Raw genomic sequence first — 23,066 nt, 5'->3', positions numbered from 1 at the left:
CAGGCTTCACCGCAAGTCTGTATAAAACTATATGCTTTGACCAAGTTATCAAAGCGTATATTCCAACTCCGAGATGCTTGCACTAGTCCATAGATGGATCGCCGGAGCTTGCACATTTTGTTAGCACCTTTAGGATTGACAAAACCTTCTGGTTGCATCATATACAACTCTTCTTTAATAAATCCATTAAGGAATGCAGTTTTGTTATCCACTTGCCAGATTTCATAAAATGCGGCAATTGCTAACATGATTCGGACAGACTTAAGCATCGCTATGAATGATAAAATCTCATCGTAGTCAACACCTTGAACTTGTCAAAAACCTTTCGTGACAAGTCGAGCTCTGTAGACAGTAACATTACCTTCAACATTAGTCTTCTTCTTGAAGATCCATTTATTCCCTATGGCTTGCTGATCATCGGGCAAGTCAACCAAAGTCCACACTTTGTTCTCATACATGGATCCCATCTCAGATCTCATGGCCTCAAGCCATTTCACGGAATCTGGGCTCATCATCGCTTCCTCATAGTTCGTAGGGTTCATCATGGTCAAGTAACATGACCTACAGAACAGGATTACCGTACCACTCTGGTGCGGATCTTACTCTAGTTGACCTACGAGGTTCGGCAGTAACTTGATCTGAAGTTTCATGATCATCATCATTAACTTCCTCACTAATTGGTGTAGGCATCACTGGAGCTGATTTCTGATGAACTACTTTCCAATTCGGGAGAAGGTACAATTACCTCATCAAGTTCTACTTTCCTCCCACTCACTTCTTTCGAGAGAAAGTCCTTCTCTAGAAAGTATCCATTTTTAGCAACGAATATCTTGCCTTCAGATATGTGATAGAAGGTGTACCCAAAAGTTTCCTTTGGGTATCCTATGAAGACACATTTCTCCGATTTGGGTTTGAGCTTATCGGGTTGAAACTTTTTCACATAAGTATCGCCGCTCCAAACTTTAAGAAACGACAACTTAGCTTTTTTTGCCAAATCACAGTTCATATGGTGTCATCTCAACGGATTTAGATGGTGCCTTATTTAACGTGAATCCAGTTGTCTCTAATGCATAACCCCAAAACGATAGTGGTAAATCAGTAAGAGACATCATAGATCACACCTTATCTAATAAAGTGCGGTTACGATGTTCGGACACACCATTACACTGTGATGTTATGGGTGGCATGAGTTGTGAAACTATTCCGCTTTGTTTCAAATGAAGACAAAACTCGTAACTCAAATATTCTCCTCCACAATCAGATCGTAGAAAGTTTATTTTCTTGTTACAATGATTTTCTACTTCACTCTAAAATTCTTTGAACTTTTCAAATGTTTCAGACTTATGTTTCATTAAGTAGATATACCCATATCTGCTCAAATCATCTGTGAAGATTAGAAAATAACGATACTCGCTGCAAGCCTCAACACACATCGGACCAGATACATCAGTATGTATTATTTCCAATAAATCAGTTGCTCGCCCCATTGTTCCGGAGAACGGAGTCTTGGTAATCTTGCCCATGAGGCATGGTTCACAAGCATCAAGTGATTCATAATCAAGTGATTCCAAAAGCCCATCAGCATGGAGGTTTTTCATGCGCTTTACACCAATATGACCTAAACGACAGTGCCACAAATAAGTTGCACTATCATTATTAACTTTGCATCTTTTGGCATCAATATTATGAATATGTGTTTAACTATGATTGAGATTCAATAAACCATTTATATTGAGTGTATGACCATATAAGGTTTTATACATGTAAATAGAACAACAATTATTCTTTGACTTGAATAACCGTATTGCAATAAACATGATCCAATCATATTCATGCTCAACGCAAACACCAAATAACATTTATTTTAGGTTCAACACTAACCCCGAAGGTAAAGGGAGTGTGCGATGGTGATCTTATCAACCTTGGAATCACTTCCAATACACATCATCACCTCGCCCTTAACTAGTCACTGTTTATTTTGCAACTCCCGTTTCGAGTTACTACTCTTAGCAACTGAACCAGTATCAAATACCGAGGGGTTGCTATAAACACTAGTAAAGTACACATCAATAACATGTATATCACATATACTTTTGTTCACTTTGCCATCCTTCTTATCCGCCTATTATTTGGGGTAGTTCTGCTTCCAGTGAGTATTCCCTTTTGCAGTAGAAGCACTCAGTTTGAGGCTTAGGTCTTTAGCTTTGGGCTTCTTCACGGGAGTGAAAACTTGCTTGCCATTCTTTTTGAAGTTCCCTTTCTTTCCCTTGCCCTTTTACTTGAAACTAGTGGTCTTGTCAACCATCAACACTTGATGCTTTTTCTTGATTTCTACCTTCACCGATTTCAGCATCGCGAAGTGCTTGGGAATCGTTTCCGTTATCCCTTGCATATTATAGTTCATCATGAAGTTCTAGTAACTTGGTGATAGTGACTAGAGAATTCTATCAATAACTATCTTATCTGGAAGATCAACTCCCACTTGATTCAAGTGATTGTAGTACCCAGACAATCTGAGCACATGCTCACTGGTTGAGCTATTATCCTCCATCTTGTAGGCAAAGTACTGTCAGAGGTCTCATACCTCTCGACACGGGCATGAGTATGAAATACCAATTTCAACTCTTGGAACATCTTATATGCTCCGTGGCGTTCAAAACATTTTTGAAGTCCCGGTTCTAAGCCATAAAGCATGGTGCACTAAACTATCAAGTAGTCATCATACCAAGCTTGGTCAAACATTCACAACGCCTGCATCTGGTCCTGCAATAGGTGTGTCACCTAGCGGTGCATCAAGTACATAATTCTTCTGTGCAACAATGAGGATAATTCTCAGATCACGGACCAAGTCCGCATCATTGCTACTATCATCTTTCAACTTATTTTTCTCTAGGAACATATCAAAAATAAACGGGGAGCTACAATGGGAGCTATTGATCTAAAACATAGTTATGCAAATACTATCAGGACTAAGTTCATGATAAATTAAAGTTCAATTAATCATATTACTTAAGAACTCCCACTTAGATAGACATCCCTCGAGTCAGCTAAATGATCACGTGATCCAAATCAACTAAACCATGTCCGATCATCACGTGAGATGGATTAGTTTTCAATGGTGAACATCACTATGTTGATCATATCTACTATATGATTCACGTTCGACCTTTCGGTCTCCAGTATTCCGAGGCCATATCTGCATATGCTAGGCTCGTCAAGTTTAACCCGAGTATTCTGCGTGTGCAAAACTGGCTTGCACCCATTGTATGTGAACGTAGAGCTTATCACATCCGATCATCACGTGGTGTCTCGGCACGAAGAACTTTCGCAACGGTGCATACTCAGGGAGAACACTTATACCTTGAAATTTTAGTAAGGGATCATCTTATAAAGCTACCGCCAAACTAAGCAAAATAAGATGCATAAAAGATAAGCATCACATGCAATCAAAATATGTGACATGATATGGCCATCATCATCTTGTGCCTATGATCTCCATATCCAAAGTACCGTCATGATTTCTATCATCACCAGCATGACACCATGATCTCTATCATCTTGATCTCTATCAATGTGTTGTCATATGGTCATCTCGCCAACTATTGCTTTTGCAACTATTGCTATCGCATAGCGATAAAGTAAAGCAATTACATGGCGCTTGCATCTTATGCAATAAAGAGACAACCATAAAGCTCCTGTTAGTTGCCGATAACTTTTAAAAAACATGATCATCGTATACAAAAATTTATATCTCATCACGCCCTACAAAGACAAGTTAGACGCCCTCTACTTTATTGTTGCAAGTTTTATGTGGCTGCTAAAGACTTATAGCAAGAACCGTTCTTACCTACGCATCAAAACCACAACGATTTTCGTCAAGTGTGCTGTTTTAACCTTCAACAAGGACCAGGCATAGTCATACTCGATTTAACTAAAGTTGGAGAAACTCCCGCCAGCCACCCGTGTGCAAAGCACGTCGATAGAACCAGTCTCGCGTAGGCATACGCGTAATGTAGGTCTGGGCCGCTTCATCCAACAGTACCGCCGAATCAAAGTATGACATGCTGGTAAGAAGTATGACTATTATCGCCCACAACTCTTTGTTTTCTACTCGTGCATATAACATCTACGCATAGACCAGGCTCTGATACCATTGTTGGGAACGCAGTAATTTCAAAAAAAATCCTACGATCACGCAAGATCTATCTAGGAGAAGCATAGCAACGAGCAGGGAGAGTGTGTCCATGTACCCTCGTAGACCGAAAGCGGAAGCAATTTATCAACGTGGTTGATATAGTCGTACATCTTCACGATTTGACCGATCCTGGCACCGAACGTGCGGCACCTCCGTGTTCAGCACAAGTTCAGCTCGATGACATCCCTCGTACTCTTGATTTAGTTGAGGTCGAGGGAGAGTTTTGTTAGCACGACGGCATGGTGACGGTGATGATGAAGTTACTGGCGCAGGTCTTCGCCTAAGCACCTCAACGATATGAGCAAGGTGTGTAACTGTGGTGGGGGGCACCGCACACGGCTAAGAGATTGTCAGTTGTACCTTTGGGGTGCCCCCTACCCCCGTATATAAAGGAGGGGAGGAGGAGGCCGGCCAACATGGGGCGCACCAGCGAGAGGGGAGTCCTACTAGGACTCCAGTCCTAGTAGGATTCGGCCCCACTCTTTTTTTCCTTCTACCGGAGCGGGAAAAGGGGAAGGAGAGGGAGTAGGAGAAGGAAAGGGGGGTGGCGCCCCCTTCCCAAGTCCAATTCGGCCTCCTCCCTTGTGGGGGGCGCACCGACCCCTTGTGGGCTGGTTAGCCTCCCTCCTATGGCTTATAAGGCCTGTATCTTTCCCCGGGGGGTTTCGGTAACCTCCCAATACTTCGGAAAAATGCCCGAATCACTCGAAACCATTCCGATGTCCGAATGCAACCTTCCAATATATGAATCTTTAACTCTCGACCATTTCGAGACTCCTCGTCATGTCCGTAATCTCATTCGGGACTACGAACAAACTAGGTACATCAAATCACTTAACTCATAATACAAATCGTCATAGAATGTTAAGCGTGCAGACCCTACGGTTCGAGAACTATGTAGACATGACCGAGACACATCTCCGGTCAATAACCAATAGCGGAACCTAGATGCTCATATTGGCTACTACATATTCTACGAAGATCTTTATTGGTCAAACCGCATAACAACATACGTTGTTCTCTTTGTCATCGGTATGTTACTTGCCCGAGATTCGATCGTTGGTATCATCATACCTAGTTCAATCTCGTTACCGGCAAGTCTCTTTACTCATTCCGTAATGCATCATCCCGCAATTAACTCATTAGTCACATTGCTTGCAAGGCTTAGTGTGATGATCATTACTGAGAGGGCCCAGAGATACCTCTCCGATACACGGAGTGACAAATCCTAATCTCGATCTATGCCAACCCAACAAACACCATCGGAGACACCTGTAGGGCAACTTTATAATCACCCAGTTACGTTGTGACGTTTGATAGCACACAAGGTGTTCCTCAAGTATTCGGGAGTTGCATAATCTCATAGTCAGAGGAACATGTATAAGTCATGAAGAAAACAATAGCAATAAAACTAAACGATCATTATGCTAAGCTAATGGATGGGTATTGTCCATCACATCATTCTCCTAATGATGTGATCCCGTTCATCAAATGACAACACATGTCTATGGTCAGGAAACAGAACCATCTTTGATTAACGAGCTAGTCAAGTAGAGGCGTACTAGGGACACTTTGTTTTGTCTATGTATTCACACATGTACTAAGTTTCCGGTTAATACAATTCTAGTATGAATAATAAACATTTATCATGAAATAAGGAAATAAATAATAACTTTATTATTGCCTCTAGGGCATATTTCCTTCAGTGTTCCCGTTCATCAAATGACAACACATGTCTATGGTCAGGAAACTTAACCATCTTTGATTAACGAGCTAGTCAAGTAGAGGCATTGCAAGGACACTCTGTTTGTCTATGTATTCACACATGTACTAAGTTTCCGGTTAATACAATTCTAGCATGAATAATAAACATTTATCATGAGATAGGGAAATATAAATAACAACTTTATTATTACCACTAGGGCACATTTCCTTCAGCCTCCCACTTGCACTAGAATCAATAATCTAGATTACATAGTAATGATTCTAACACCATGGAGTCTTGGTGCTGATCATGTTTTGCTCGTGGAAGAGGCTTAGTCAACTGGTATGCAACATTCATATCCCTATGTATTTTGCAAATATCTATGTCTCCCTCCTTGACTTGATCGCGGATGGAATTGAAGCGTCTCTTGATGTTTTTGGTTCTCTTGTGAAATCTTGATTCCTTCGCCAAGGCAATTGCTCCAGTATTGTCACAAAAGATTTTCATTGAACCCAATGCACTAGGTATTACACCTAGATCGGATATGAACTCCTTCGTCCAGACTCCTTCATTTGCTGCTTCCGAAGCAGCTATGTACTCCGCTTCCGAAGCAGCTATGTACTTCGCTGCTTGGAACTGCACCAACTTATAGCTCCACCATTCAGTATAAATACGTATCCAATTTGCGACTTTGAGTCATCCGGATCAGTGTCAAAGCTTGCAACGACGTAACCATTTACGACAAGCTCTTTGTCACCTCCATAAATGAGAAACATATCCTTAGTCCTTTTCAGGTATTTTAGGACGTTCTTGACCGTTTTGCAGTGATCCACTCTTGGATTACTTTGGTACCTCCCTGCTAAACTTATAGCAAGGCACACATTAGGTCTGGTACACAACACTACATACAACTATCAAAACTAAGTTCATGATAAATTAAAGTTCAATTAATCATATTACTTAAGAACTCCCACTTAGATAGACATCCCTCTAGTCATCTAAATGATCATGTGATCCATATCAACTAAACCATGTCCGATCATCACGTGAGATGGAGTAGTTTTTAGTGGTGAACATCTCTATGTTGATCATATCTACTATATGATTCACGTTCGACCTTTCGGTCTCAGTGTTCCGAGGTCATATCTACATATGCTAGGCTCATCAAGTTTAACCTGAGTGTTTTGCACATGCAAAACTGGCTTGCACCCATTGTATTGAACGTACATGTTATCACACCTGATCATCATGTGGCGTCTCGGTAGGACGAACTGTAGCAATAGTGCATACTCAAGGAGAACACTTGTACCTTGAAATTTAGTGAGGGATCATCTTATAATGCTACCATCATACTTAGCAAAATAAGATGCATAAAAGATAAATATCACATGCAATCAAAATATGTGACATGATATGGCCATCATCATCTTGTGCCTTTGATCTCCATCTCCAAATTACCATCATGATCTCCATCATCACCGGCTTGACACCTTGATCTCCATCGTAGCATCATTGTCATCTCGCCAACTATAGCTTCTACGACTATCGCTACCGCTTAGAGATAAAGTAAAGCAATTACATGGCGATTGCAATTCATACAATAAAACGACAACCATAAGGCTCCGACCAGTTGCCGATAACTTCTACAAAACATGATCATCCCATACAATAATTTATATCTCATCACGTCTTGACCATATCACATCACAACATGGCCTACAAAAACAAGTTAGACGGCCTCTACTTTGTTGTTGCAAGTTTTACGTGGCTGCTACGGGCTACTAGCAAGAACCATTCTTACTTCCACATCAAAACCACAACGATTTTTCGTCAAGTGTGTTGTTTTAACCTTCAACAAGGACCGACCGTAGTCAAATTTGATTCAACTAAAGGTGGAGAAACAGACACCCGCCAACCACCTGTGTGCAAAGCACGTCGGTAGAACTGGTCTCTTGAACGTGGTCATGTAATGTTTGTCCGGGCCGCTTCATCCAACAATACCGCCGAATCAAAATAAGACGTTGGTGGTAAGCAGTATGACTATTATCGCCCACAACTATTTGTGTTCTACTCGTGCATATCATCTACGCATAGACCTGGCTCGGATGCCACCGTTGGGGAACGTAGCATGTAATTTCAAAAAAAATCCCACGATCACGCAAGATCTATCTAGGAGATGGATAGCGACGAGAGGGGGATAGTGTGTCCACGTAGCCTCATAGACCGAAAGCGGAAGCATTAAGTTAACGCGGTCGATGTATTCGAATGTCTTCACGATCCAACCGATCTTAGTACCGAACATACGGCACCTCCGTGTTCAGCACATGTTTAGCTCGATGACCTCCCTCGAACTCTTGATCCAGCAGAGGGTCAAGGGAGAGTTCCGTTAGCACGACGGCGTGGTGACAGTGATGGTGATATGATCCGCGTAGAGCTTCGCTTAAGCACTACGACGCTATGATCGGAGGAGTAAACTATGGAGGGGGGCACCGCACACGGCTAAGAGAACAATTGATGTGCCTTTGGGGTGCCCCCCGCCCCCGTATATAAATGAGGAGAGGGGAGGCCAGCCCGCCCTAGGGGGTGCGCCAGGTGGGGGAGTCCTACTAGGACTCCTAGTCCTAGTCGGCTCCCCCCTTCCTTCCAACGGAGAGGGGGAAAGGGGAAAGAGGTGGAGAGGGAGAAGGAAAGGGGGGGCGGGCGTGCCCCCACCCCTTGTCCAATTCAGATTGGGCTTGTTGGGGTGCGCACCACCTCCCGTGGCCTGCCTCCTCCTCTCCACTATGGCCCATGAGGCCCATTATCTTTCCCGGGGGGTTCCGATAGCCTCGTGGTACTTCGACAAATCCCCGAACCTCTTCGGAACCATTCCGGTGTCCGTATATAACCTTCCAATATATGAATATTTACCTCTCGACCATTTCGAGACTCCTCGTCATGTCCGTCATCTCATCCGGGACTCCAACAAACTTCGGTCACCAAAACACATAACTCATAATACAAATTGTCATTGAACGTTAAGCGTGCGGACCCTATGGGTTCGAGAACTATGTATACATGACCGAGACACATCTCCGGCCAATAATCAATAGTGGAACCTGAATGCTTATATTGTTTCCTACATATTCTACGAAGATCTTTATTGGTCAAACCGCAATAATAATATACGTTATTCCCTTTGTCATCGATATGTTACTTGCCTGAGATTCGATCATTGGTATCATCATACCTTGTTCAATCTCGTTACCGGCAAGTCTCTTTACTCGTTCCGTAATGCATCATCCCGTAACTAAGTCATTAGTCACATTGCTTGCAATGCTTATGGTGATGTGCATTACCGAGAGGGCCCAGAGATAGCTCTCCGGTACCTAGAGTGACAAATCCTAATCTCGATCTATGCCAACCCAACAAACACCTTCGGAGACACATCTAGAGCATCTTTATAATCACCCAGTTACGTTGTGTCGTTTGTTAGCACACAAGGTGTTCCTCCAGTATTCAGGAGTTGCATAATCTCATAGTTAGAGGAATATGTATAAGTCATGAAGAAAGCTATAGCAATAATACTTAATGATCATTATGCTATGCTAACGGATGGGTCTTGTTCACCACATCATTCTCTAATGATGTGATCCCGTTCATCAAATGACAACACATGTCTATGGTCAGGAAACTTAACCATCTTTGATTAACGAGCTAGTCAAGTAGAGGCATAGTAGGGCCACTCTGTTTGTCTATGTATTCACACATGTACTAAGTTTCCGGTTAATACAATTCTAGCATGAATAATAATATTTATCATGATATAAGGAAATATAAATAACAACTTTATTATTGCCTCTAGGGCACATTTCCTTTGATAACCACACTCGGGCTGAACACGGATGTCATCCGAACTCCGTCGTGATGTTTCCCGATACAGAGGCACCGCACACCCCTTGTGCTTACCGATGTGGTAATGTAACACCAGTGTCTAGAAGGGTTTAAACCCGTAAACATCGAAGCATACGATGGAACGACAGATCCCGCCGTATGGATTGAAGACTTTCTTCTCCACATTCACATGGCTCGCGGTGATGATCTCCATGCCATCAAATACCTCCCACTAAAGCTAAAGGGACCAGCATGACACTGGTTAAACAGCCTCCCAGAGAACTCTATCGGCAGCTAGGAAGATTTGGATGATGCCTTTCGAGACAACATCCAAGGTACTTATGTTCGACCACTTAACGCCGATGACCTTAGTCACATAGTCCAGCAACCCGGAGAGTCAGCCCGTAAATTCTGGACTCGGTTCTTAATCAAAAAGAATCAAATCGTTGACTATCCGGACGCCGAAGCCCTAGCGGCCTTTATACATAGCGTCTGCGATAAATGGCTTGCCCGACACCTCATCCAGGAGAAGCCGAAATCTATGGCAGCTCTTACCGCACTCATGACCCGCTTCTGTGCGGGAGAAGATAGCTGGTTAGCTCATAAAAGCAATAGTACTAGCGGCCCTGGCACCTCCGAAACCAGGGATGGCAACGGAAGGCCACGACGTAACAAACACAAGCGTTGGAACAACAATGAAGAAACTGAAGATACAGCGGCCAACGCTGGATTCAGTGGCTCTAAACCCGGTTAGTGGAAGCAGCCATTCAAAGGCAATAGGGACGGCCCATCTAATTTGGACAAAATGCTCGATCGACCTTGCCAGATTCATGGCACCTCTGACAAGCCTGCAAATCATTCCAACAGAAACTATTGGGTCTTCAAACAAGCCAGTTAGTCAAATATCGAACACAAGGGGAAAGGGCCGCCAAGCGAGGACGATACTGAGCCCCGCCCACCGAACACAGGGGGACAAAATAAATTTCCCCCTGAGGTAAAAACAATGAATATGATATATGTCACTCATATCCCCAAGAGGGAGCGCAGGCGCGCATTACGGGATGTCTACGCCGTAGAGCCTGTCGCCCCAAAATTCAACCCATGGTCGGCTTATCCGATCACCTTCGATCGCAGGGACCACCCGACTAGTACCCGTCATGGAGGTTCGACAACCCTGGTCCTCGATCCAATCATTGATGGATACCATCTAACTCGAGTCCTTATGGACGGCGGCAGTAGTCTTAACCTGATTTATCAAGACACTATCCGTAAAATGGGTATTGACCCGTCAAGAATCAAGCCTAGTAAAACTACCTTTAAAGGAGTGATACCCGTCGTAGAGGCCCGCTGCACGGGTTCATTAACATTGGAAGTAGTCTTCGGTTTGCCAGATAACTTCTGAAGTGAAGACTTGATCTTTTACATTGTCCCATTTCATAGTGGTTATCACACATTGCTCGGATGAACCACCTTCGCCCGCTTCAATGCAGTCATGCACTATGCTTACTTAAAGCTCAAGATGCCCGGACCGTGTGGCATTATCACAGTCAATGGAAACATGGAGCGCTCCCTCCATACTGAGGAGCATACCGCGGCCCTGGCAGCCGAGACGCAGAGCGGCCTCATCAAGCCGAACACTCCATCAGCCATCAAGACCCCAGACACAGCTAAACAAGTCCGGCCTATTCTGCAGAAGGACCACTCGATGGACCCAGAGCTGGATTAGCGGTTCCACCTCCGTCGATCGCCCCATCTAACCACGGCATATGTACCGTGTGTGCATAACTACGCACTTAAAATACCTTGGGAAACGACAGAGGCACACTACGGACAAGGTCTATAGTGCGGCTCGACCCTATTTGGACCTCAACCCTTTTTTCCTTCCTTTTCCCCCTCATATTACAGGTTTGTTAAAACCTAATCACCTTACAGTCAAACAAGGGCTCTTTCCCAGGCCCATTTTATATAAATGATCGTTGATTTCTCCTCTCAAAGGATCTTGCACCAAGGAGAAAGTGGCACAGACGTGAGGCAGGGTGTCAATGGGATCTTCAAGACTACCTTTTTAGGCCCTGTATACATCTTCCCCTTGTTTAAAAATTCTCGGCATGTAAAATAGCCTTGATGTTTATGGCATTATCTATAATAACACGTTTTGACATATCAAACAGATTATAATGGAAAAAGTTTTTTTGCCAACCCCTATTTGGTGTTTGTTTACTTCATAATCTATGTTTCCTCTTTGCTTCAGATTGCCACATATACTTTGGTACGACTTAAATGTTGGGGGCTCTATTCGGCCACATATATTTTCAAAAGTCCGAACACTTCTAAAATATACTTCGGCGTTCGAATATTGCATTATATGCATCAACTCTAAATCATGTCTTTCGTCAATAGTTGGGTTGCCCGGCTCCTGTGATTCCCACGAGGTAGTAAAAGGGAGAACTACTGCAATTGTGTTTCTGGTTCGTCCGATCAAACACCTCAGTAGAGAAAGCCGAAAACTGACTGTCATGATATGGCAAGAGCTGGTCGGCGATTCTGCGACTTGCTACAAATCTTTTGCGATTTAGTCCGTATTATACGAAGGACTGGCCTTCGCTCAGTCATGCGCCTAAGGCATCCTAGTTCGGATGGCCGCATACACACCAGGGGCTAGTACTTAGCCCCACTGTCAAACTCCTATGGCTAAGTGAAAGTAATAAAGCCGCATAGTCTGATTGCCTGGTTCACCGCGCAGACACCTCCTTTACGGACCAAGACGTTGGGTCAAGTGTGATCGCATGCTATTCCGAACACCCCCGTAGCATCTATGTGGGGGCTGAAGCCGACGACTGGCAAACTTTCAGAATTAAAACGGCCGCATAGGAGGAAAGAATTTCAGATAAAGGCATAAATATACTACAAGCCTTGGCTCTTAAAACAAAGTCTGGATAACCATAATACATTCACTCAAACATGATATCCTTTGAGCATTGACCCTCTACTATTCAGGCACCCGCCAGGACATCGTCAAAGTACCGCTCCGGCTTGTGGTGGTCCTTGCCTTCGGGCGGGCCTTCTGTTGCCACGACGGTGGCCTTCATCTCCACCCAGTGCATCTTGAAATGGGCAAAGGCCATCCGCGCACCCTCTAGGCACGCTGAGCGCTTCATGGCTTCAACTCGGTGAAGCGCATCGGCGAGTCACCTCACGATGTCGAAATAACTGCTAGGAATGGGTTCGACTGGCCAAATCTGGACTATGACGTCCTTCATGGACAGGTTGGACATCCTATGCAGCTCCGACAGTTGCATCATCTGGTTGTTCAACAGCGCCAGACGCTCCGGCACCAGGAACTTTGACTAGAACAACTTCTCTGCCGTATTCTCCTCCTGGGCCGGAAGAATTGCGCGGCGTCGGCAGCACTCCTTGGAAGATCCGCAAAGGCGTATGGAGAACTCCAGTGTTGAGCGAGCAAGGCATATCTTTGACCCCCAAATATACTCTACAAAATAAAGGGCTTACTAGCCGCTATCTGTCCGGCCTGCCGGATCTCTTCATGAGCACCCCGGGATTCAGTCTGTGCCTCCTTTGCCTCATTGAGGGCTTTGGTGGGTTCGACCGCTTGGGCCGTAGTCTTCTCCTCGAAAGCCTCGCATTTGCCGATGGTGTCCTTCAGCTCTTGCTCCACTTCGGCCACCCCTTCTTCATACTGGCGGCGAGCGACTCGTTTTGTCTTTAATTCCACAACCGCTTTGTCAGCGGCTGCTTTGCTCGCCTTCGCCTCCTCTTTGTCTTGGGCAAGGGCGCTCTTGAGGGTCTCAACTTCGGCCGCGCTACCTGCACTCATAATCTAGAAACACATGAGTTAAACTCTAAATTTGCATATCACTTCAGATATATAAAACTCTTTTAAATGTATGCACATACCTTGTGCCTCATCAAACCACTTGTTCATGCGGTCGATCTCATCATCAGCCAACTTCAGTTTCCGATTGAGCTCGGAAACTTCAATGGCCTGGCCGGTTGCCGCCAACAGGGAAGCCTGTTGTACAATAGAAAAGTACTTTCACCTCTTCTGAATACTATGTGATCCTCTGTTCGGCTTTTTTCAAATACCGGACAGAGTCTTAGGGGCTACTATCTATGTACAGGTATATTTCCTTCATATGAAAGCGTCTAAGAGCATTACGTCGCATACCTCGAAGCCTGTTAGCAGGCTGGTGAAGGTTTCGTTCAGCCTGCTCTTGGCAAGCTGAACCTTCTCAACCACCACACCCATCAGGGTGCGGTGCTCCTCCATGATGGAAGCATTCCGTAGTGCTTCCACCAAAGCATTCGGCGCCTCCGGATTAGTGGGGGTTGCCGTCAAAGCTGATGCTCCCCCCTCCTTCAAAGAGGGCTACTCGCTCAATTTCGGAGCCATATGGGTCTCCAGAATAATGTTTGGCTGGGGGTTGGACTAGTCAGGGCCCCCGCCGTCGGTCGCCATGGGGGTTGCACCCCACATGTTTTTGGCAGTCGAGGCATCACCCTCAGGCGCTGTCTTGGCTGCCTCACTCACCCCTCCGCGGCCTGGAGAGGCCCTTTGGGACAACACCTCGGTGTCATCCGTGATGGTTGGAGGAGAGGCTCGCAGAGGAGTCTCGCTCTCTGCCATCTCTAGTGCCATAGAACTCCCCTTAGATAGCGACGGGTTGGGGAGGTCGCGAGCAGGGCTGAAACACATACAATATAATATATTATATTAAAAACATGGAGGACCGAATACTTGTAATGTATCATTTGGTACGTATGATGCGGCCACTGGATTCACCCTGGGAAGCCTCTTGGGGATGGGTTCGGCCTCTGGATCCGAACCATCCGAGAGGGTCACCTTCCCCTCTTGGACGCCCCCTCCTCCGGGTCTATGGAGGCTTCCCTCTTCTTCTTCCTCCCCTTGAGAGGGGAGTCACTTTCCGCCTCCTCCTCCTCTCCATCTTCATCTCCCTCGTGGGAGGAGGGGATCTCGGTCTCTCCGGACACTACATCCAAAGTACCGTTAAGGAGGAGGCCGCCCTTGGCCTCCTTGCTCTTCTTCTTGGCCTCCTTCTTCAGCGCCTGATAGGGTGCTAGAACCAGCATCTTCGTCAACTGGGGAGTGGCCGCATCTTCAGGCCGCGGTGCCGGACACTTGATTCGCTCCGCCTTCGCTATCCAGCCCTGTATGAGGGATGGAAAACTCATTATGCCTAAGAATTTATGGACCGAATGTATGTTCGAGAATAACACACTTACCGGTGTGGCCGGATTCTCACTGTCGAGGCTGATGTCTTCGGTCTTCTTTAGCCACTATTTCTGGGCCTTGAAGAGCAGCTTCCAGATATCCTCGTGCATTGTGCCGAACAAGTGCTTCAGGGTGCGTGGATCTTCCGGATTGAACACCCACATGTGGGAGGGCCGGAGTTGGTAGGGAAGAATATGGTGGAAGAATCAAACATTATATCTCAGATAATCCTATAAATGTTGAAACTAATATTATTGAAATCGTAACCCCGGAGGAATACATAAGGGACACTTTCCAGAATGTTTCGGACTCCGAAAAGGAATCGGTATGTGGTACGATAAGTAAACTGACTCCAAAACAATTCTAATGGCAATTTTTCTCCGTTTTGGAATATTTAAGAATTTTGGAAAGCAAGAAGTAATCCAGGAAAGACACAAGTCCTCCACGAGGGTGGAGGGTGCACCCACCCCTAATGGGCGCGCCCCCTGTCTCGTGGGCACCTCGTGTGCCTTCGGACTCCGTTTTCTTGCACGATACTTCTTTTGGTCGGTAAAAATTCATTATATAATCTGCCGAAGGTTTTGACCACCGTATCACGCAAAAATCCTCTGTTTTCATATTGAGCTTTTTTTCTGACAGATCTAGAGCACCATGACGTCTCCAAGCGCTCCCAGGGACAAGTTTTTCGAGAGGGTTATCAACCCCTATCTTGTGGAGGTGCTGCAACACCCTCAAACCATTGAGATGCGTGAGAGGGTGCTGCACATCCGCGATGTGGAAGGACCAAGGCATACCGGAAGCATGGAGACAAAGCTCGAAGCCATGGAACAACAAGTTTTCAAGTGCCAAGGGATGGTGGAGAGAGGACTCAACGCCAACCTGATGATGATTGCGGAGTTCACCAACAACCACAAGCTGGATGCCAAGATCATTGGGGAGACCATCTTCAAGCTTCAAGAGAAAATTGAGCACCTCCAAGCCCAGATCTATGACCTGCAAAACCAAAACTGTGAGTATGAATATAAATTCAAGAGGATGAGTTTGGCTGCAGATTTGAGGATCCCAGAGACTCGATCATCCTTCTATGATGGTGAGCCTGTGCCTTGGAAGATGGACGGCAATCCTACATCATCAACAACTCCTTCTTCACCGCCTCCGAGGACATAATCACATGGGTATGGGCACTCCCCTTGGCAACTGCCAAGCTTGGGGGAGGTGCCCCGGTATCGTATCACCATCACACTCCTATCTTTACCGTTTTTCTTAGTTCAATCCTTTTAGTAATATCTTGATCTAGTAGATTGAAGTTTTGGTATGAATTAGTTTTTGAGTTTTTCTTTGTGATCCCTTCTATGTAATCGAGTCCGTGAGCTATCTATAATAAAGATTAGTGTTGAGTCAAGGGTTTTGCTATCTTGCTATGATCTTGAGAAAATAGAAAGAATAAAAAGAATAAAATAGTTCATATTGATCTTATGGATAGTAATGACTTCACATATAAAGAGTATGAGGCTTAAAAGTTGTTGAGGGTTGACAAACATAGTTTTGTCATCGTTGCAATTAATAGGAAGTAATAATGGAAGAGAGGTTTTCACATATAAATATACTATCTTGGACATCTTTTATGATTGTGAGCATTCATTAAGTATGACATGCTAAAGAGTTGATGTTGGACAAGGAAGACAACATAATGGTTTATGTTTTCTCACATCTCAGTTAAAGTATTGTCATGGATCTCTCGAACATGTTGAGCTTGCCTTTCCCCCTCATGCTAGACAAAAATTCCTTGCACCAAGTAGAGATACTACTTGTGCTTCCAAATATCCTTAAACCCAGTTTTGCCATGAGAGTCCACAATACCTACCTATGGATTGAGTAAGATCCTTCAAGTAAGTCGTCATGTTGCAAGCAATAAAAATTGCTCTCTAAATATGTATGACTTATTAGTGCGGAGAAAATAAGCTTTACACGATCGTGTGATATGGAATTAATAAAAGCGACGGACTGCATAATAAAGGTTCATATCACAAGTGGCAATATAAAGTGACGTTCTTTTGCATTAAGATTTTGTGCATCCCACCCTAAAAGCACATGACAACCTCTACTTCCCTCTGCGAAGGGCCTATCTTTTACTTTATGTCTTTACTTTATGCAAGAGTCAAGGTTATCTTCACCTTTCCCTTTTTCATTTTATCCTTTGGAAAGCACCTCGTGTTGGAAAGATCCTGATACATATATCAAATTGGATATAAGTTAGCATGAACTATTATTGTTGACATCACCCAAAAGTGAATATGTTGGGAGGCGAAACTATAAGCTCCTATCTTTCTCAGTGTCTGATTAAAACTCCATAACCATAAGTACTGCGTGAGTGTTAGCAATTGTAGAAGATTATATGATAGTTGAGTATGTGGACTTGCTGAAAAGCTCTATTCTTGACTCTTTCCGATTATGATAAATTGCAATTGCTTCAATGACCGAGATTATAGTTTGCTAGTTCTCAATGAAGTTTCTGAACCATACTTGACATTGTGAATAGATTGTTACTTGAGCATAAGAAATCATATGACAAAATCTATATATGTTGCTGTTATAAGAATGATCATGATGCCGTCATGTCTGTATTTTATTTTTATCGACATCTCTATCTCTAAACATGTGGACATATTTTTTGATTTTGGCTTCCGCTTGAGGACAAGCGAGGTCTAAGCTTGGGGGAGTTGATACGTCCATTTTTCATCATGCTTTTATATTGATATTTATTGCATTATGGGCTGTTATTACACGTGATGTCACAATACTTATGGCTATTCTCTCTTATTTTGCAAGGTTTACCATGAAGAGGGAGAATGCCGACAGCTGGGATTCTGGCTGGAAAAGGAGCAAATATTGGAAACCTATTCTGCACAGCTCCAAAAATCCTGAAACTCCACGGAAGTCACTTTTGGAATTAATAAGAATTATTGAGCAAAGAAAATACCAGAGGGGGCCCGCACCCTGGCCAGGAGGGTGGGGGGCGCCCCCCCTACTGGGCGCGCCCCCTGTCTCCTGGGCCCCCTGGTGGCCCTCCGGTGCCCATCTTCTACTATATGAAGGCTTTTACCCTCGAAAAAATCATAAGCAAGCATACGGGACGAAACTCCGCCGCCACGAGGCGGAACCTTGGCGGAACCAATCTAGGGCTCCAGCGGAGCTATTCTGCCAAGGAAACTTCCCTCCGGGAGGGGGAAATCATCACCATCGTCATCACCAACGATCCTCTCATCGGGGGGAGGGGGTCAATCTCCATCAACATCTTCACCAGCACCATCTCCTCTCAAACCTTAGTTCATCTCTTGTATCCAATCTTGTATCCAAAACCACAAATTGGTACATGTGGGTTGCTAGTAGTGTTGATTACTCCTTGTAGTTGATGCTAATTGGTTTACTTGGTGGAAGATCATATGTTCAGATCCTTAATGCATATTAATACTCCTCTGATCATGAACATGAATATGCTTTGTGAGTAGTTATGTTTATTCCTGAGGACATGGGTGAAGTCTTGCTATTAGTAGTCATGTGAATTTGGTATTCGTTCGATATTTTGATGAGATGTATGTTGTCTCTCCTCTAGTGGTGTTATGTGAACGTCGACTACATGACACTTCACCATTATTTGTGCCTAGAGGAAGGCATTGGGAAGTAATAAGTAGATGATGGGTTGTTAGAGTGGTAGAAGCTTAAACCCTAGTTTATGCGTTGCTTCGTAAGCGGCTGATTTGGATCCACTAGTTCCATGCTATGGCTAGGTGTACCTTAATACTTCTTTTGTAGTTGCGGATGCTTGCAATAGGGGTTAATCATAAGTGGGATGCTTGTCCAAGAAAGGGAAGTAACCAAGCGCCGGTCCACCCACATATCAAATTATCAAAGTACCGAACGTGAATCAGATGAGCATGATGAAAACTAGCTTGACGATAATTCCCATGTGTCCTCGGGAGCGCTTTTCTCATTATAAGAAATTGTCCAGGCTTTTCCTTTGCTACAAAAGGATTGGGCCACCTTGCTGCACCTTATTTACTTTCATTGCTTATTACCCGTTACAAATTATCTTATCACAAAACTACCTATTACCTACAATTTCAGTGCTTGCAGAGAATACCTTACTGAAAACCGCTTGTCATTTCCTTCTGCTCCTCGTTGGGTTCAACACTCTTACTTATTGAAAGGACAATGATAGATCCCCTATACTTGTGGGTCATCAAGACTCTTTTCTGGCACCGTTGCCGGGGAGTGAAGCGCCTTTGGTGAGTGGAACTTGGTAAGGAAAAACATTTATATAGTGTGCTGAATTTTTTTATCACTTGTTACTATGGAAACTAATCCTTTGAGGGGCTTGTTCGGGGCATCTTCGCCCCGACCAGTAGAGCAAAGAGTTACTCCTCAACCTACTGAACCTACTGAAAATGTTTACTTTGAGATTCCTTCGGGTATGATAGAGAAACTGCTAGCTGGTCCCTTTGCAGGAGATGGAACATTGCATCCCGATTTACACCTTATCTTTGTGGATGAAGTTTGTGGATTATTTAAGCTTGCAGGTATTCCCGATGATGTTGTTAAGAGGAAGGTCTTTCCTTTATATTTGAAGGGAGACACATTGACATGGTATAAGCTATATATGTGATGATACAGGATCTTGGAACTATAAATGATTGAAGTTGGAATTTCACCAGAAGTTCTATCCTATGCATCTTGTTCATCATGATAGTAATTACATATATAATTTCTGGCCTCACGAAGGAGAAAGTATCGCTCAATCTTGGGGGAGGCTTAAGTCAATGTTATATTCATGCCCCAATCATGAGCTCTCTAGAGATATGATTATTCAAAAAAATTAATGCTCGGCTTTCTCTCAATGATCGCACCATGCTTGATACTTCCTGTGCTGTTTCTTATATGCTGAAGACTACTGAATTCAAGTTGGATTTACTGGAAAGAATTAAACGCAACTCTGAAGATTGGGGTTTCGACGATGGTAAGGAGTCAGGTATGACACCTAAGTTTGATTGTGTTAAATCTTTTATGGATACTGATGCTTTTCATGGATTTAGCGCTAAATATGGACTTGACTCTGAGATAGTAGCTGCTTTTTGTGAATCTTTTGCTACTCACGTTGATCTCCCTAAGGAGAAGTTGTTTAAATATAACCCTCCCACTGAAGTAAAGGTAGTTGCACCTATTACAGTTGAAGAAAAGACTATCACTTATAATGATCCTATTGTTCCTACTACTTATGTTGAGAAACCACCTTTTCCTGTTAGGATAAAGGGTCATGCTAAAGCTTCAACTGTTGTTCGTAAGAGTAATACTAGAACATATACACCCCCTGAGCAAATCAAAGGTGAACCTAGTATTGCTATGGTTAAAGATATCTTGGATGATAATATAGATGGGCATGCTGTTTACTTCTATGGTGAAACTGCTAATATTTCTAGACCCGATGCTAAGATACATAGACCCATTGTAGGCATGCCTGTTATTTCTGTTAAAATAGGAGATCATTGTTATCATGGCTTATGTGATATGGTGGCTAGTGCTAGTGCAATACCCATTTCCTTATATAAAGAAATTATGCATGATATCGCACCCGCTGAGTTGGAAGGTATTGATGTTACTATTAAGCTTGCCAATAGAGATACTATTTCACCAGTTGGGATTGTTAGAGATGTTGAAGTCTTGTGTCGGAAAGTTAAATATCCTACTGATTATCTTGTTCTTGGTTCCCCACAAGATGACTTTTGTCCCATTATATTTGGTAGACCCTTCTTGAATACTGTTAATGCTAGGATTGATTGTGAAAATTATATTGTTACAATTGGCTTAGGGGATATGTCTCATGAGTTTAATTTTGCTAAGTTTCGTAGACAACCCAGTGATAAATAATCACCTAGTAAGGATGAGATTATTGGTCTTGCTTCTATTGCCGTGCCTCCTACTGATCCGTTAGAACAATATTTGCTAGACCATGAAAATGATATGTTTATGAATGAAAGAAGGGAAATAGATGAAGTATTCCTTCAAAAGGGTCCTATTCCGAAACACAACTTACCTGTTGAAATCCTAGGAGATCCCCCTCCACCCAAGGGTGATCCCGTGTTTGAGCTCAAACCTTTACCTGATAATCTTAAATATGCTTATCTTGATGAAAAGAAGATATATCCTGTTATTATTAGTGCTAACCTTTCAGAGCAAGAAGAGGAAAGATTATTGAAAACTCTAAAGAAACACCGTGCTGCTATTGGATATACTCTGGATGATCTTAAGGGCATTAGTCCCACTATATGCCAACACAAAATTAAATTGGAGAAAGATGCCAAACCAGTTAGAGACCCTCAACGACGGTTAAATCCTAAGATGACAGAAGTGGTAAGAAAGGAGATACTAAAGCTCCTTGAGGCAGGTATAATTTATCCCGTTGCTGATAGTGATTAGGTAAGTCATGTCCATTGCGTTCCTAAGAAGGGAGGTATTACTTTTGTTACTAATGATAAAGACGAATTGATCCTGCAAAGAATTATTACAGGTTATAGGATGGTAATTGATTTCCATAAATTAAATAAAGCTACTAAGAAAGATCATTACCCTTTACCTTTTATTGATCAAATGCTAGAAAGACTATCCGAACACACACATTTCTGCTTTCTAGATGGTTATTCTAGTTTCTCTCAAATACCTGTGTCAGCGGAGGATCAATCAAAAACTACTTTTACTTGCCCTTTTGGTACGTTTGCTTATAGACGCATGCCTTTTGGTTTATGTAATGCACCTTCTACCTTTCAAAGATGCATGATGGCTATATTCTATGACTTCAGTGAAAAGATTTGTGAGGTATTCATGGATGATTTCTCCGTTTATGGATCCTCTTTTGATGATTGCTTGAGAAACCTTGATCGAGTTTTGCAGAGATGTGAAGACACTAGTCTCGTCTTGAATTGGGAAAAGTGCCACTTTATGGTTAATGATGGCATTGTCTTGGGGCGTAAGATTTCTGAGAGAGGTATTGAAGATGATAGAGCTAAAGTTGATGCTATTGAAAAGATGCCATGTCCCAAGGACATAAAAGGTATAAGAAGTTTCCTTGGTCATGCCAGTTTTTATAGGAGGTTCATTAAGGACTTTTATAAAATCTCTAGGCCTCTGACTAATTTATTGCAAAAAGATATTCCTTTTGTTTTTGATGATGATTGTGTAGAAGCATTTGAAATACTTAAGAAAGCTTTGATCACTGCACCTATTATTCAGCCACCTGATTGGAATTTACCCTCTGAAATTATGTGTGATGCTAGTGATTATGCTGTAGGTGCTGTTCTAGGGCAAAGAGTTGATAAGAAATTAAATGTTATCTAGTATGCTAGTAAAACTCTTGATACTGCCCATAGAAATTATGCTACCACTGAAAAAGAATTCTTAGCAGTTGTATTTGCTTGTGATAAGTTCAGACCTTATATTGTTGATTCTAAAGTTACTATTCACACTGATCATGCTGCTATTAAATATCTTATGGAAAAGAAAGATGCTAAGCCTAGACTTATTAGATGGGTTCTCTTGCTCCAAGAATTTGATCTGCATATTATTGATAGAAAGGGAGCTGAGAACCCCGTTGCAGACAACTTTTCTAGGTTAGAGAATGTTCTTGATGACCCACTACCTATTGATGATAGCTTTCCTGATGAACAATTAGCGGTCATTAATGCTTCTCGTACTGCTCCATGGTATGCTGATTATGCTAATTACATTGTTGCTAAATTTATACCACCTAGTTTCACATACCAGCAAAAGAAAAAGTTCTTTTATGATTTAAGACATTACTTCTGGGATGACCCACACCTTTACAAAGAAGGAGTAGATGGTGTTATTAGACGTTGTGTACCTGAGCATGAACAGGAAGAGCTACGCAAGTGTCACTCTGAACCATATGGAGGTCACCACGCTGGAGATAGAACTGCACATAAGGTATTGCAATCCGGTTTTTATTGGCCTACTCTCTTCAAAGATGCCCGTAA

This window comes from Triticum aestivum, chromosome 1B (assembly GCF_018294505.1).
Source record: "Triticum aestivum cultivar Chinese Spring chromosome 1B, IWGSC CS RefSeq v2.1, whole genome shotgun sequence".
NCBI lineage: Eukaryota > Viridiplantae > Streptophyta > Magnoliopsida > Poales > Poaceae > Triticum > Triticum aestivum.
This window is presented reverse-complemented; position numbering follows the sequence as displayed.